The sequence below is a fragment of the Diplotaxodon limnothrissa genome, linkage group LG4 (genome assembly GCF_057381915.1).
Source record: "Diplotaxodon limnothrissa isolate DT_005_m linkage group LG4, D_limnothrissa_male_GT1.1, whole genome shotgun sequence".
Taxonomy (NCBI): Eukaryota; Metazoa; Chordata; class Actinopteri; order Cichliformes; family Cichlidae; genus Diplotaxodon; species Diplotaxodon limnothrissa.
The window spans coordinates 12,235,228-12,251,895 of NC_140599.1; the positions used below are offsets into that span (position 1 = coordinate 12,235,228).

General features: G+C 42.6%; 1 pseudogene across 1 annotated transcript; it reads right to left on the reverse strand.

The window, feature by feature from the left end:
* Positions 1-189: 189 nt before the first annotated feature.
* LOC146633378 (adenylosuccinate lyase-like) lies at positions 190-13,952 on the reverse strand (annotated as a pseudogene). Its single transcript, XR_014906148.1, has 13 exons — positions 13,814-13,952; positions 9,383-9,586; positions 9,251-9,295; positions 8,857-8,936; positions 8,574-8,745; positions 8,429-8,475; positions 8,308-8,317; positions 8,092-8,161; positions 7,866-8,013; positions 3,469-3,649; positions 2,978-3,154; positions 2,704-2,829; positions 190-424 (listed from the first exon to the last, which is right to left on the reverse strand). The product of XR_014906148.1 is annotated as an adenylosuccinate lyase-like (transcript).
* Between the last annotated feature and the right edge of the window lie 2,716 nt (positions 13,953-16,668).

Here is a 16,668-nt window from a genome sequence, read left to right on the forward strand (position 1 = left end):
TCAATGTGTGAATTTCTTCCTGCTGGCCTATTGTAGTGTCTTGAGCTTTTTTTAATACGTATAATATTCAAGAAAAATTTGAAACAACTACCTTCTGTTGTTGTTATTTTGGAAAATAAAATTTGTTGTTTGAAAAACTATTTATATTCAATTTTCAATTCAATTCAATTTTATTTATATACGGCCAAATCACAACAGCAGTCACCTCAAGGTGCTTTATAATGTAAGGTAGAGCCTACAATAATACATACAGAGAAAAACCCAACAATCATATGACCCCCCTATGAGCAAGCACTTTGGCGACAGTGGGAAGGAAAAACTCCCTTTTAACAGGAAGAAACGTGCAGCAGAACCAGGCTCAGGGAGGGGCGGCCATCCTCTGCGACCGGTTGGGGTGAGAGAAGGAAGACAGGATGAAGACATGCTGTGGAAGAGAAAAAGATTAACCCTCTCGAGGCAGACGTTGCTGATTTGCAACAGTTAAAAACTAACAACCTGATTACCCCACATACATATTTTATGAGATTTTTTTACTCAGAAGTACCACTGCAGGACTTGGTTGTGCATTAGCAACAAAAAGTTTCCCACTTGCTCACCAGATGGCAGTGTTATCCCACTTCCAACACGTCTGCTTCCTTGGGTTCACTGACACTGATTTTCTTGGCGTCAATTTCATGTAAGTATCACTATCAACCTCCATTAATTTGAAACCAAAACTGCATCAGAAGAATCATGAGTGTATATAGATACAGTAAATGCCAATTAGTGGATTTTATCTCTTCTGGATTTTTCCCCTGGGGCAGCTTTATTTCAACGTAGCAGATTTGCAATGTGTGGCCAGATAGGTACCACTGGATGCCACATGCTTTATCTAATAGTTTGCCTATATTTTGAGCAACAGTTCATACTAGGGTTATTTTCATATCACCAATGTTTACATATTACTTTGAGGTGTCACTGAGGGTATATCCTTTGGAAAATTAAATAATTTAGAGTGAAGTTACAAACAATCTGAGGCAGATTTGATCAAAAACAATGGCACAATATGATGTTCATTTTACTGTGCAGTAATGAAAACTGATGTAGCCTAATTCCATGGCACATATATTACTACAGATCAATGTGTTAAGGCATTTTTTGGCAAACTATCTTACAGAATACTCTATTTGCAGGATTTGCAGTGTGTTATGGCAGGCAGACGAAAATTTTACTCAGTGAGGGAAGCCATTGAGTTGATTTGCCTTCCTGATGGGGCTTTATCTGACACAGAATCCATTTCAGATGATAAAATTGCTGATCCAGATTTTGAGGATACTCCTGAAGCATACGAGTCTGACTCCAGCCTTGATGATGATGAGCCACTGGCAGCAATAGCAAAAGCTAATCCCAACCACCTTGATGTTGAAATTCATACATGCAGACAGTGACACTGAGGTCCCAGATGACAATGCACCTCAGCAAGGCTCAGCTCCTGTCAACAAGGAGCGGAACCAGGCAGAGGAAACCCGCAGCAGCTGACATAGACTCTTCATTCCGAGGACCTGCATTCTCACCTCCACCAGACGAAATACCAAGTCCAAAGCGATCAGTTCATGGACAAATCCGTGTTTGAACATATTTCTCACCAATCTAACCTGTATGCAGCTATGAAGAATGGCCCAGAACTGAAGAGAAGAGAACCACTCCATTGATGAGCTGATGATCCCCTTCAAAGGAAAGATTGGAATGAAACAGTATATCAAGAAAAAGCCGCAAAAATGGGGAATCAAGGTCTTTACTTGTGCAGGTGTCACTGGACTAGTCTATGACTTTGAAGTATACACTGGAAAAGGGACTGTGACCAATGAGCGTGGACTTGGTGTTGCCGGAGAAGTTGTGCTTCGTCTCGTGTCAGAAGTTCCAAAAGGTCTAAACTACAAGTGCTTCTTCGACAACTGGTTCACTTCCCCTGAACTCGTTGTGGAACTGAAGAAAATGGGAATTCTAACAGCTTCTACCATCAATCGTAACCGTCTCCGTGGATGTACCCTCAAAAGTGACAAGGAACTCTCAAAGGATGGGTGTGGTGCGTATGAAGTGAAATATGAAAAGACAAGTGGGAAGTCCATCGTGAAGTGGTATGATAACAAGGCAGTTTTACTGGCATCATCCTTCATTGGCCCTGAACCTGTTGAGAGATGCAGAAGGTGGTCGAAAGAGAAGAAGGAATATGTGGAAGTGGACAGACCCCACATTGTCAAGGTGTACAACCACAATATGGGAGGAGTAGACTTAGCAGACATGTTTGCAGCTCTCTATCACATTGACATCCGCCCAAGTTGTTGGTACCTGCGCATCTTGTACTACTTGATTGACCTATCATTGGTCAATGGCTGGCTCCTCTATCGCCGTCATCTCACCCAGAAGCAGGAGAAGAAGTATATGCCACTTCTTGACTTCCGTGTTCAAGTTGCAGATGCCCTCATGAAGGTTAGCATAGCATTTTATTTTCACCCAGCCAAAAGCATTATATATGTTCAAAGCACCATATCAGCCTCATGTTACACAGAGGCTGTCAATTCAGCGCTGTAAAGTGGCCAATCATAATGAAGCAGTTCATTATAAGTTGTAGATTCAAGCTGCTCTTCATATTTTTGGCCACCAGATGTCACCAAACAACAGTGTGTGAAAAGCTTTGAGTAATGAACAGTTTTTCAATATAACCTTCAATACTTCAGATAGCTTCATTTGCCCGTCACTGTTGAAACCACAAGGTCAACCTTGACGTTCATATTAGACTTGTATGGCTCCAGTAGGGGGGCGTACTTCTTCAGCCAGGAACTTTGACACCTGAAGAAGAGGAGCAGGAACAAGAAAAAAAACCTATCATCAAGGGGGGCAGCAGCAGACACAGCTGCAGTAATAGGGGAGCTGTGGCTTAGATGAAAACATTCATCTGTTGTCAGACTGAACAAAAATAAGGCTGTTCATGCTGTACCTGCTGTGGAGCACGCCCAGTAAAGGTCTTGGGGTCCAGCAAAGCATCCAGCTGCCCTAGAATGGGTGCAAAGTATGGGTCTCGCTGGATTCTGGCCAGCAGGTCATTGTCTCCACCTTCCAGTTTAACCACAGCTGCTGCCTCTTGGGAGAGAACACGGATTTTCTCGTGACACTCCTGAAGGAGACACAGGAAAAAACAGAAACATTAAGGTGGAGCTGACTTTAACAGCCATGTTGTTGGGTCTCCATGTCAGGTCTGGTTATTGGTAATCAGCTTCTTCATTTAAATGGTCAAAACACTGGTTACTAGTCAGTAAGATGAGCTCACTTCAGTCATCTGTTTTTCTGGTTACCACTGGCATCTTCTGCCCAGTAAACCATCTCTCCTGATCAAGCAAAAATGCATTCATCCAGTTATGTTCAAAACTTTTATTATTGTGTCCATTCTGACTCACAGAGGAGAACTCCTCACAGGGCATTTTCTCCTACCTGTCTGTTGCCTCCTGCCTTCACTATCGCCATGATAATGTTCTCTGTGGCCATGAAGAGCAGCTCGTGGTGGATGTGTCTCTTGATGACTTTGGGGTAGACCACAAGACCCTCTGTGATGTTCTGCAGTGTGCTGAGGATGATGTCTGCTGTCAGGAAGGACTCGGGCAGGGAGATCCTCCTGCACAGGAGCAAGGCAGAGAAGAGAGGAAAGAAACCATCAGTAATCACAAGTAACAGCTTTTTACTCAACCACTGAATCCTGGGTAACAATGTGCAATGCATTGTAGGATGTGTAGTTCTTTAACCATTAACGCAATTATGTACATCGCCTTTTACTCTTGCTTTCTTTTCTTTTTTCCCCCCTTTAGGTTTTCTTCCATTTTCCCTTTATGGCCACAATTCCTCTCTTAGCTGTTTGGCTTTGTTCAAGGCCTCAAACTCTCATGGATTTCCTGAAGTGTCAGTGGGAAAAATGAAGGAGAAATCCACTTAAAAAAAAGTGGGCAGTCACTGTGGCACTCCACTTGGGCTACTCACTCCTAATTGCAGGGTTCATATGCATTTTTCAGGGTCAAATTCAAGCATTTTTTAAGCACTTTCTAGGTCCATTTTCAAGCATTTCCAGTACATTACCAAAATAAAATTCAATGACGCATGTTTCACTTAACATCACCTTAGGAAGATCATGTAAAAATGAAAACAAATCATCTTAGGTCAACTTAAACTTCTTTTGTCCCCCTTTTGTTAAAAACAGAAAAATGCACCACACAAAAATACTGAAAAAGGAAATGGTCGTCTTAAATGCATACAGTGTACAAACTCAAAAAAAAACAAAAACACATTTCTCTTAGAAATTAAGATGTGCAAATGTGAACAAATCAACTTGTTAGAGATATTCATTTCCACTTTAAGAAGAAAAAAAAAACAACAACAACAACCCCACCAAACAAAAAAACTGCACCAAACATCACAATAATACACAGCAAGGCCAAATTAATAAGTCTTCTCATCAGATATTGACATTTGTCCTACGCTACACAAAAAAAAAAAAAACATCTGTCTCCTATTTTAACTAGTTAAGCACTCACGCCCCCAAAAACGAGGGCAAAAGGGAGGAGATCGCGTTTAATCGGTTAACACGAGGAGGGATAAGACAATATAAATGCTGACATGAGTAGTGTCCACAGAAACCTGAATTTCAGACCATTTTCTAAAACCACCAAACAAAGCGAAGACACCAAACAGTTAAAAGAGCAGTTACCTCACCATGAATCTGTGGACAGGTAATATCCATATTGATATATGATTTTCTGGAGTTAAATGTGAACCAAAGCATATTTTCAAAGGTGTTAAATGCTTTAAAATACTTTAATTAGGTGTGAGATATAAAAAAAAAAATCATTTTTTTTCTATGTTTGAGTCACAGTAACTTATAACATAGTATCATCTGCAGTAATATTTACACCTCTGATGACATCTCACAAGTGTTAGCTTTATTTTGATAGCAAGATTGCATACACACAGTTTGTAACTGTGGAGAAATACTCCATTTATTTTAGTCATTTCATTTTCAAGCAGAAAGCTCAGAAAACCCCTGGAGGCCTAACAGGTTAAAGTGAATTCCCAATAAAACTAACTGTAAATTGTTTAACTACATTGTTGTCTGTATTATTGTTAAAGTCCTAAATGATTATCTTTAAAGCGTTTGTGCTAATAACATCATGCACAGTAAGACAGTCATGGAGAACAGCACTGACTGGGAGACGCTTTGAACATAATGAATTGTTCATCTCCCTTTAATACAGACCATCCTAAAGTATGAAAAGGGGGGGGGGGGGGAACCAAACAAACAAAAAAAAAAAACCGCTAGGACACTGCTAGCACGGGGCACCTACAGAAATACAAAGCAGGAGATGAAGCATAGCTGAATATGTTTCCATTCAGCTATGGAATGGAAACATATTCATTCTAGTCTTTTGGCTTCATTCTAAGCCAAAGACTAGAAAATATGGTGAAGCATATCTTCCCTTTGGCTTCACCTGCACAAGTGCCAAGGTAGGTCTCCCCTGCAGAATTGGCTTTCCCTTTGTCGGGAGCAGCGCTGGGCTGTTCAAATCACGGACAAACAGTATCCCACATTCTTGATTTTTAATTCACAAACACTTGTTGTAATGACTAACTACTCCTGATATTTTGGAGATGTTATCTCTTTATACAGTAAAGTTAGTGTGGGATACAAATAATATCAGGCTGATCCTGCCACAATTTGTTCCCCCAGTTCAAATCACAGACAAACAGGATCCCACAGCTGTTTATGTGTTTAAACCCATTTTGCACAGAGAGGCATTTTTTGAAAAATGTATTGATAGCAATGTTGAATATTTCTGTGAAGGTTCTCAGTCATCCAGGTCATCGTAGTCAAAGGAGCTTGCAAAGAAAAGCGTCTGGACTTCTTTAAGTTACTTGAAGACGTTTCACCTCTCATCCGAGAAGCTTCTTCAGTTCTAAGGTCAAATGGTGGAGAGTCCCAGATATAAACCTAGTGGGAGTATCCCCCCACAGAGGGACAAAAGGACCCCCTGATGATCCTCTAATCGCCTGAGCCAAGGTGTGAAACTGGGTGTGGGTCCCAATCAGCCAGAGTTTCGGGTGAGTTCATTGTGAAACCTGGCCCCACCTTATCATGCGAATTCCTGAGATCAGATGGCCCAGGATGTGAGTGGGCGTTAAGGCGTCTGGGAAGGGATCTCAAAACTGGATTATAGATGGCAGAGAGTTGGTGTCGTAAACCACCACCTCTGTTCAAAGATGGTCACTCACAGTGGACATAGATGGCTTCTTTCACTCCTCTTTCAAACCATCTGTCCTCTCTGTCCAAAATGTGAACATTGGCATCCTCGAAAGAGTGACCTTTATCCTTAAGATGCAGATGGACTGCTGAGTCTTGTCCTGTGGAGGTGGCTCTTCTGTGTTGTGCCATGCGCTTGTGAAATGTTGAATATTATTACACAAGAAAATAATATTTCCTGTGTAATATTATTACACTGTGTAATATTATTACACAGGAAAAACAAACAAACAAAAAAACAAACCAGCTACACGTAAAATAATCACACCATGACGCCGCTGCCTTTCTAAATGGATCGACAGTAACTGTGTGTGTATATGTAAGCGTGTAAAACCTGAAGATAGTCAGAGACAAAATACTGTTAATCTATCTGCCATTCTGCTATTCATCTCATGTAAACAATAACGTGGCGCACAGCGTGACGTGAAAAAAGGCACATACCATTGACATTGCGTGACGAACTCTGTATTCCTCGTCCACACTTAAACGCAAAAAAGAAGTTTTAAAAAAATCTCCGTTCTCGGTGATTCCAAACGCCGTTTACTTGTGGACAAAACAGCTGCGTTTTCAAAAATACCCGTGTATGAGTGCACGTAGCGCAAAAGAGTTAGTAGTTTATTTCCTTACTACCTGTAATTTATTGCAGATTACTTGTATTTGCTTAACTGTTTACTAAATGTTTGAGGTGTGAAATAAACTGCACTGGAGCAAAACATGGGTGTGTGTGGTTGGAGGATGAGTGCGTGCGGGGGAGGGGCACGAACATTTTTCTTGTAAAACAAAGGGGAGCCTAGCAAAAAAAAGTCTGGGAACCACTGCTTTAATAAACAGGCAGCCTTAAAGTATGAAATATTCATATATTAACACATATTTGTCTGTTGTCTCAGTGGCTGATAGTGCCATAACTACCTACTGTAATAGCGCTGCCATACTGCATTACACTCAGTGCATTTCAATTATTTCTCCAGAAAATTTGATAGCCAGCAAAATAATAATAGTTTTAAAAAATTGGCATGTGTCATGTACACATTCTCGAAAATTATTTACTAGGACTCTCCTGTCATGTGTCTCAAGAGCGCAAACTCCGCCATTGTCGTTTTCCATCAAACGATCATTAAAACACCAACATGTTAGTGCACTCATCCCTGACTGTGCGGGGCGGAGTCAGACATTAGAAACGGACTGACATGCAGAGGTGCACGGCAGCCCAGGCGGAGAAATGTTGCTTTTACACTTTGCAACTCATTTAATTTCTCTATCTGATAAGAAAACTATTCAATCAGAGTTATTTGTGGTGAGTGAAATACAGTTTCAAGAACGTTTAAGCTCCACATCTGAAGTTCAAGCACTTTTCAAACCTTGAAAAGACAATATTAAAATTCAAGCATTTTTAAGGATTTCAAGCACCCGTACAAACCCTGTAATTGGGAATCATTGTTCACTACTATTTATTGTACGCTTCCACACTGATGTGATATCTACTTCACAGAGGAGAACTGCATCATACCAAATTCACAGCAGTGTAAGTGTGTCTGTGTTGGCTGACCTGTTGGCGCTGTCATCCAGTGTCCTCTCCAGCCACTGGACTGAGGCAGTCTGCAGGGGGTCGGCCATCAACGCAATCAGATGTCGGGCCAAGCTACAGCAGCGTTCTGCATGCATGGGGTTCCTCTTGTAGGGCATAGCACTGGAACCTGGAAGAGGAGCGGGCAAAGCTTTAGGCTGAGGCACAGTTTAACAGGTAAAAAGTGCTTTTGAATGAGCGAACGTACCAATCTGCTCCTTCTCAAAAGGTTCCTCGATCTCTTTTAGGTTGGCCAGCAGGCAGATGTCTGTGCAGATCTACAGCAGATAACAGCATAAAGTGTACACTCTGTTAGATCAGCTTTTTGAAGCTCAAGACCCAGGTTTCTTTAACCACCACTACATAGAGATATTTCCTCACCTTGTGCACAGAAACTCCCAAACCAGCGAGCGTGCCCAGTCACCAGGTAGGCTCTGGATAAGAATGGAACAAATGAGTTATAGCCTGTGTTTCAAACTGTTCCTGCTTGGACCATGTTATAAAAACATGTCAGCCAATATTGGAGACAGGAGTTTGATACTCACTTCTTAAAGCCAGCCATCTCTGTCACCATCTTGTCAAGCTCTACCACCTGGTGGCACAAAAGGAAAACTGACATTAAAAAGTCATCACAATACAGTGCTGTGGGACTTCAGAAATCACCCACATGGTTCTTATGGTTGTTTATACCTTGTCATGGTCCCTTTTAAAGAGCTGCAGGAAGCTGGCCTGGGTGCCTGTGGTCCCCTTGACTCCACGGGAACGAAGATCATCGCGGGCTCGCTCCAGGTTCCTCACATCCATCACCAAATCCTGCAGCCACAGACACGCTCGCTTCCCCACTGTGGTCAACTGGGCAGGCCTGTACAGAGAGGAGGAGAGGGGCACAGTGGGTGTGTTTGACATCAAAGTTAGACAGCTCCATCAGTCTGATGAAGGCCTATGAAAACACTGCAGCTGCAGTCGGACTCACTGGAAGTGTGTATAGCCGAGCGTGGGGAGGTCGGCGTATTCCTCTGCAAAGTTTGCCAGCCGGTCGATGACTCTGGCCAGCTGCAGGAAAAACAAGCCTTTAATGATCAAATCAGGGTGTCAAACTTATTTTACATCGTGGGCTACAAACAGCCAGCTTTGATCTTTAGCTCCCAGAAGCAATGAAGATGCATAATAAATGTAACCAACATGTTGGATAGCCTATCCTGTCATCTTTAAATATAATTTTTCATGTATTCAATGAAAATGTCCTGTTAGTTTTTTTTTAATGGACTCACTGTAAAAACAAAAAACTAGCCGACAAGCTTGTTTGATATTAATATATTCATTTGCACTGTTTTCATAGAATTTCTGGACAAACAGGTGAGTCTCACCTTAGACAAGAGGATGTTGAAGCCATCACGCAATGCAATGAGATCCTGAAGAACAGAAACGACAAACATGAGAAGCTTTAAAGAGTCAAAACTCATCACTGCTGGGTTTATTTATGCAATAGTCATACTTACAGTATTGTCTCCCACATAGCATGACGTAGCTCCGAGGTGGATGATGGGAGCAGCTGTGGGGCAGCAGTGTGCAAAGGTGTGGACGTGCGCCATGACATCGTGCCTCAGCTTTCGCTCTTCTTCAGCTGCCATGGCAAAGTCAATGTCCTCTGCATGGCTCTCCATCTCTGCAATCTGAGCATCAGTGATGGGCAGACCCAGAGCCTGAGGAGGAGAACATTGAACACAGAGACATGATGACAAACAGGAAGAGTTCCTACAAGCAACTCGTAAAGTTTAGAGCTGGCAAAACAAAAGTGCTTGTAGTTACAGAATGAATTCTGAACCATTTCCTGCAGGGTTTCATTCATTTTCAGAGTTTACTTATAAGCTTTTTATGTGGAGCTTTTTGACTCTTGATAATACAGTTCTTTACTTTTAAGATATTTATCAACAGTTACAAATGCAAATACGTTTTTATGTAAATACATGTTTTATTATAAATACACATATTTGCAGTATTGGCTCTTCTGTTGATGGAAAGGATGTTTGGGTAAAAGTCAGTGACTTGCATTGCTAAGCTGATAAAAAACAGCCTGCTGTTTATTAGTCATTAGTCAGCCTGTCAGCGTGTCTTTTCTCCAGTTTTGATCATCATGTGCTGTCCTCGTGAGGAGGCACGTGATTCCTACAGCAGTACAGAAAGGTTCCAGATAATCAAGTACCTCTCTCCAGTCAAAGGAGTCATAGGTCAGACTGGTCAAATAAAACCTCAGTAGAGAAGAGAGCACAAACACAACAGCATTTAGCCACAGTTACTGTTAATAATTTTCCCACTTGAAGAGCTTTTCGTTCACAGTAACATTCGCTGTCGAGAGAGCAGCAGCTGTTCCAATGACTCAGAACATGTACGCATGCGTGTCGAAGCTCACGATGGCTCTGCGATGGAAAATACAAACTGCAGAGTTTCAATTTTAGAATCTCGTAATAATGTTGACGGGTATTTTTGAAAACGAGATTTTCCGTTTTAAAAAGTAATCCCGTCCACACGTAAACCCAAAAATGAAGGGAAACGCTGCTAGGAACATGCCAAAGCAACAGTTGGCGATAGAAATGTTGGCCAATCAGAAGTCTAGAAGCCTCGGCGGGAAATAGTAAACAAAGATGGGGCATAGAAGCAGAACCGAGTCCTGTGTGTGGAGGGACAGTAACTGTGTGTGTATATGTAAGCATTTAAACACTGCAGAGAGTACAATTAACAGTATTGTAGAAATTCATTTCACCGAAAATAACGTGGCGCACAGTGTGACGTCAAAAATGGCGCACACCTTTTTCTCAGTTTTCCTCATCCACACATAAATACAAAAACTGAGTTTTCGAAAATATCCACCCTGGCAGGCGTTTTTAAAAATCTCCGTTTTCAGTGACTGAAAACGCTGTTTACGTGTGGACAAAAGGTGCAAACGCATAGAAAAATCTCCGTTTTCAAAAATACCTGTGTGGGCGTGTCCCACTACCTCTTCTGCCTGAGGTGCCACCTTTTCCCTTTTGTGCAGCTGACTCTCGTCAGTAATTAAAGAGATTTAAGCCCAGGGAAAGGTGAGCTCTGCCCAGAGTGCCATGTGAGTGGTTACAGCTAGTGAGCTGTGTGTGTTTTTGTGGTGTTTGCAGCTAGTGAGCTATGTTGTGTTTTTGTGGTGTTTGCAGCTAGTGTGTTGTGTTTTTGACTTACGTTTTACTTTATTGACCAACGCCTGAGTTTTGTTTGTTTTCTTAAATGGTGATAGTGGCTTGTCCGTCTCTTTTAGTTGAGAAACTTTAATAAAACTCTTTAATTTAGCCCTTTTGCCTCCTGGACACTTTTTGTTACTTCCCCCTCACTGCCTAGACCCCTCAGGGGAACGTAACAAGTGGGGGCTCGTCCGGGATATTTGAAAAGGGAGCTTCAAGTTGGATTTGATTATCTTGCTTTATCACCTTTTTGAGAACTACAACTTCCCAGTTAAGTTAGGTGAGTGTCCAGCTGAGCTTCGTTTTAAGTTCTTCCTTCGGGCACTCTTTTGTTGTTTTGCCTTTATTATTTTTGGAGTAATTCTGGGCGGGGATTAGTTCCCTGTTGGGGGTAGGCAATTCAGGGCTCCAGTCGCTGAAGTTTCGCCTTTCAAGTTGCCTCGAGCCCAGCACGCTCCAGAAGATAAGTAGGTAAAGTTTGTTATGCTTAGGAACTGGGTAAGTTGTGTTTGTTTAATGTGTATTCTGCAAGAGGTAAGTTGGTCAGTTAAACTAAGTTGTGTAGTTTTCCATTAGTGGGTTAATTATTGGGTAGTCTCTGAGTGAGTTGGCAGAGAGGTGTGGTTGTGTCTTAATTAGGGTGTGTTTTCTAACCCTTCTCCGGCCCCCAAAATGGATGATGCAGCTATCAGTGCACAGGTGTCTAGAAGCTTGTTTGTGGGCAATAACATCCACCTGGTTCCCGTTTTCTGTGAATCCAGTGTTGAGAGCTTCTTCAGTGTGTTTGAAAGCATAGCAACTGCATTACAGTGGCCTGAAGACGTGTGGGGGGTGATGTTGCTGTGTAAATTCATGGGTAAGGCTCAGGAAGCTTGTTCTGGTCTGTCTGGGCAGGACGGCCCACTTTATGAAAAGATCAAAAGTGCCGTCCTCCAAGCCTATGAACTTGTACCTGAGGCCTATAGGCAGCATTTTCGAGGTTTGGAGTTGGCACAGGGTCAGTCCTATCTTGACTTTGCTAGGGACAAGGCGAAGCTTTTTGATAGGTGGTGTTCTGCAAGCCAGGTTAACGACTTGGGGTCGTTACGTGAGCATGTGCTGGTAGAGGACTTTAAGAAGACAGTGCCTGACTGTGTTGCTTGTTAAGTGAACAGAGGGTTTCCACATTAGAGCAGGCTGCCACACTGGCAGATGAATTCACCCTAAGTCATAAAATAAATGCTGTAGAATGTGATACCCCTCTGTGCCATAGTACATCTTGGAGAGGTAAGAGTGGGCCAGCTAACCAGGCTGAAAAAGTTGTTTCGAGACCCAAAACAAAGCTTTGTTTCTTCTGCCACAAACCTGGACACCTTGTTGCTTACTGTTTGAAGTTGAAACGCAAACAGAAAGCCCACTCAAAGCAAAAAGGGCCTGCCCTGAGAAAAGTCAGTCGTGGCTCTCAAACCGACAAGGTTGCCAGGCCTACTAAAAGGCTAAACTTGGAGCACAATTGCTCAGTAGCACCCTGTAGTCAGTGTAAGAGGTCAACTAGCCCTGAGCTGCTGCTGGTTGACAATGTCCCAGTTCCTCAAAATGACCTGCAGGTGGACAGATCATGTAAAACACCACCACTCAGACCTGCACCCCTGACTAACAAACATGGCTGTACCCGTGACCTGAGCAATCGTCTGAAAACTGTTGCAGTAAGGTCTTCTGACTGCCTGCTGTGTTCTCCACATGTGATGGCTCAAAAAAGCCCTGGCTATCACATGAGACATTGTTTTGAGGGTCTGCGGCAACCCTCAGTATTTTGAACCCATTGAGATGGGGTTGGGAGCTTCCGCAGGCAATGCCTAACCGTTGCTATGGGGTTTGGTAGGTGGAAAGCCTACAATTTGTTGATGCGACGGTTACGGACTTGATTAGTTGGTTTGGTTATCATAATCATGTGACAAACCACGGGTTTGTCTTTATGGGAGGGGGTGTTACGGCCCTAGCAGGGCCTCCTCCTGAAGGTGCCTGTGTGGGCGTGTCCCACTACCTCTTCTGCCTGAGGTGCCACCTTTTCCCTTTTGTGCAGCTGACTCTTGTCAGTAATTAAAGAGATTTAAGCCCAGGGAAAGGTGAGCTCTGCCCAGAGTGCCATGTGAGTGGTTACAGCTAGTGAGCTGTGTGCGTGTGTGGTGTTTGCAGCTAGTGAGCTGTGTGCGTGTGTGGTGTTTGCAGCTAGTGAGCTGTGTGCGTGTGTGGTGTTTGCAGCTAGTGAGCTGTGTGCGTGTGTGGTGTTTGCAGCTAGTGAGCTGTGTGCGTGTGTGGTGTTTGCAGCTAGTGAGCTGTGTGTGGTGTTTGCAGCTAGTGAGCTGTGTGCGGTGTGTGCAGCTAGTGAGCTGTGTGCGGTGTGTGCAGCTAGTGAGCTGTGTGCGGTGTGTGCAGCTAGTGAGCTGTGTGCAGATAGTGAGCTGCTCTCTTTTTGACTTACGTTTTGTTACTTCCCCCTCACTGCCTAGACCCCTCAGGGGAACGTAACAGTGTGGACGTAGCCAAATGTTCATTTAAAATATGACCTATGACTTCCAGACAAAGACACTGATTACTGTATGGTAGCAGTCTGCTCAGTCAGCACCGGGTAGCATCCACACGACTCGTAAGACCTCCTTATGACTATGTTTAGAGCAGAAAACTTGATAAAGGTCGCGGACTTCTTTCATAAGCTTGTATCAGCAGATCATTATATCAAACCTTCTCAGCTTTGGCGAGAAAAATCCAGCTTCCTCCAGGTGGTGAACTTTTTCTCGCTGAAGTTGTAGCTCATTTCTTTGCTGGCGTATCTGGACACCAGAGGTGAGCGATACCTATTCATCTCTTCGGCTCCGGCCATGGTTGCTAGAAAAGTGAACACTGTGCAGCTACAGGCCGGGTAGCGACTAGTGATGGGATTTCCGGCTCTTTTTAGAGAACCGGCTCTTCAGGTTGTTTTGTTGCTTTAAGTAATTTATTATTAACAACAATATAAAATCATGCACACAATGAACTACTAATATAAAAAATGTCTTTTTTATTTATAAATGTTTATCATATAAATATTCTTGTATTTATTCACAGCACACAAAATGTAAAGAAAGTAAATAAATTATAAGTACAAAAACCAACTATTTACAATTCAACTTTTTTCCTTTTAAATTTTCAGCTTTTTTCCTTTTAAACCAATTCAGAACGAAAGAACACAAAACACAACACAATAAAATATCAATTAAAATATGCAAAAGAAAAAATGAACAACCAGATCTTTAATTGACGGAAAGGTTGGCATTCAGGAATATCAAGTGCCTTAGCTTTGAGGAGCTGATCCGGTTTCTTCTGTCATTCATTATCTGTCCTGTTTTGGAGAAGATTCTCTCTGAGGGGACTTATGTTGCTACAATGCAAAGTCTCTGTGTCATCACCTGGGTAAGACGTGGATAAGTATAAGCCTTTGTCTCCCACCAGCTCAGTGAATCTGCACTTCTCTGGCAAAGGGGCTCATCAATGTAGGATCTCACTTCCAGTATTACATCTGCTGAGGGATTCCTTCTGGTAGTGTCTCTACTTGCTCGTTCTTCAAAGAACCTCCAAACAGCTTGTTCATCCTCTTCTCCCTCTTGGTTCCCTGGCAGTGGAGTTAGTTGGCTGGATCTTGCTGCTGCAGTTATTCTCTGAAGAGCTTCATCCACCGCTCTGTTGTCATTAAAGACCAGCTTCTTGGATCAAGAATGGTGGTTTCAGAGAGAACAGCATTATATTCCATTCTGTGGAATTTTCTGTCCATGGATGCACAGAGAGCATCCACCAACTCTTTCACTTTTCCAGTAGTTACTCTGGTTTGGTGTTCAGCTGTCACTCTCTGCAGACCCTTGCACAGGATTAACATTTTGGAGGCTGTGACATGGCTGAAAAAAAGAGTACATAACAAGTTTCAAAATTATGCTGTATTTAAAATTCAGCAGTATATTATTATTATTTATGATCATGTCTAATCTACTTTTCATACCAGCAATGCAACCAGCAATGCAACTAACTACTACTACTACTAATAATAATAATAATAATACAATAACATTTGCACACTCACCTGTCTGCACTGATCTCCATGGTGACCTGCTCAAATGGCTCCAAAACACTGCATGCCTCCTGTAGTACCTCCCATTCCTCATGGCTCAGAGGGTCGACCGGTGCATTGATAACTGCCAGGGTAGAGATGACTGCATCCTTGGATTCCAGAATCCGTTTTAGCATATGAAAGGTTGAGTTCCACCTTGTGATACATTCTTGTTTGAGCTTTAGCTCAGGCATGCCCATCTGTTGTTGGGTAGATTTGAGCTTGTGTGTGGCTGTTGTGCTCCTGTGGAAAAATTCCACTATTGCCTTCACTTTGTCAACAGCTGGCTTCATCACCTTCAAAGCATCTCTCACAACAAGGTTAATTGTGTGCGCAAGACATGGGTGGTGGGTCCATTTCAGGATTTTAATTGCTTTTGTTATGTTAGCTGCATTGTCAGTAACACAGCAAACCACTTTCTTTTCCACATCCCACTCTTTTGCCACTTTAAGCAGCTCTTCTGCTAAGTTCTCAGAAGTGTGTCTGTCACTGAACTCAAAACAATCCAGAAGACAGGATACCATTTTATAATTTTCAATAAAGTGACATGTAACTGACAAGAAGGATGTGGTGGTTTGGGATGTCCAGCTGTCAGTTGTTAGACACACTGCTGTGGCTTTTTTAACCCTCTCTGGAAGTGATGCACGTTCTCTTTCATATATGCCTGGGATGATTTTTTTTTTTTTTTTTTTTTTTTTTTTTTTTTTGGGAGAGAGCCTTCCTGCTTGGAATTACATACGTCGGATTCAGTGCATGTATAAAAGTCCTGAATCCCTTATCATCCACAACAGAAAATGGTTGGAAATCAAGTGCTATAATTTTTGCCAGTTCTTCATCAATTGTGTTCTGTCTTGCTGGGGTCTCTGACTTCTGCAAAAACTGTCTCATTGAACTCTGGCTTGGTTTAGGTGGTATACTGCATGACGCTTCAGTTACTGCAGCAGAAGAAGGAGCAGCAACAGTTGCAGTAGACACACTAGCACCTTCATTTATATCGCCCTCAACTGACTGTGGGTTTTTTTCCCATTGCACTGATGGGTGGACAGTTCTCAGGTGCCTATGCATATTGTTTGTGGAGCCAGCTCTATATGAAATTCTTTTCTTGCAGACTCTACACTCTGCCTTTGTACTGTCAATAAAATTGAAGTGGTTTCAGATTTTGCTTGTTTTCTTGGTTGCTTCACTCATTTTCTTTACTGTACCTTTCCAAATTGACTAGGTTGTCTCTTGTTGTTGCTCTCTTTCTCTCTCTCCCTCCTGCTCTGTTCGTGTTCTACTGCTACTGTGAGTGTAACTACCGCCCCTCCCCCCTCTGCTCAGCGCAAACACAAGGCTCACGTGTGGCGTGAAGCGAAAAAGGTTAGTGAGAGGGCAAGAGAAAGAATACAAACCCCCACGGCTCCCAATAAGGAGCCGGCTCCCGTCGTTCACTTCAAAGAGGCGGCTCTAAGAGCCATTT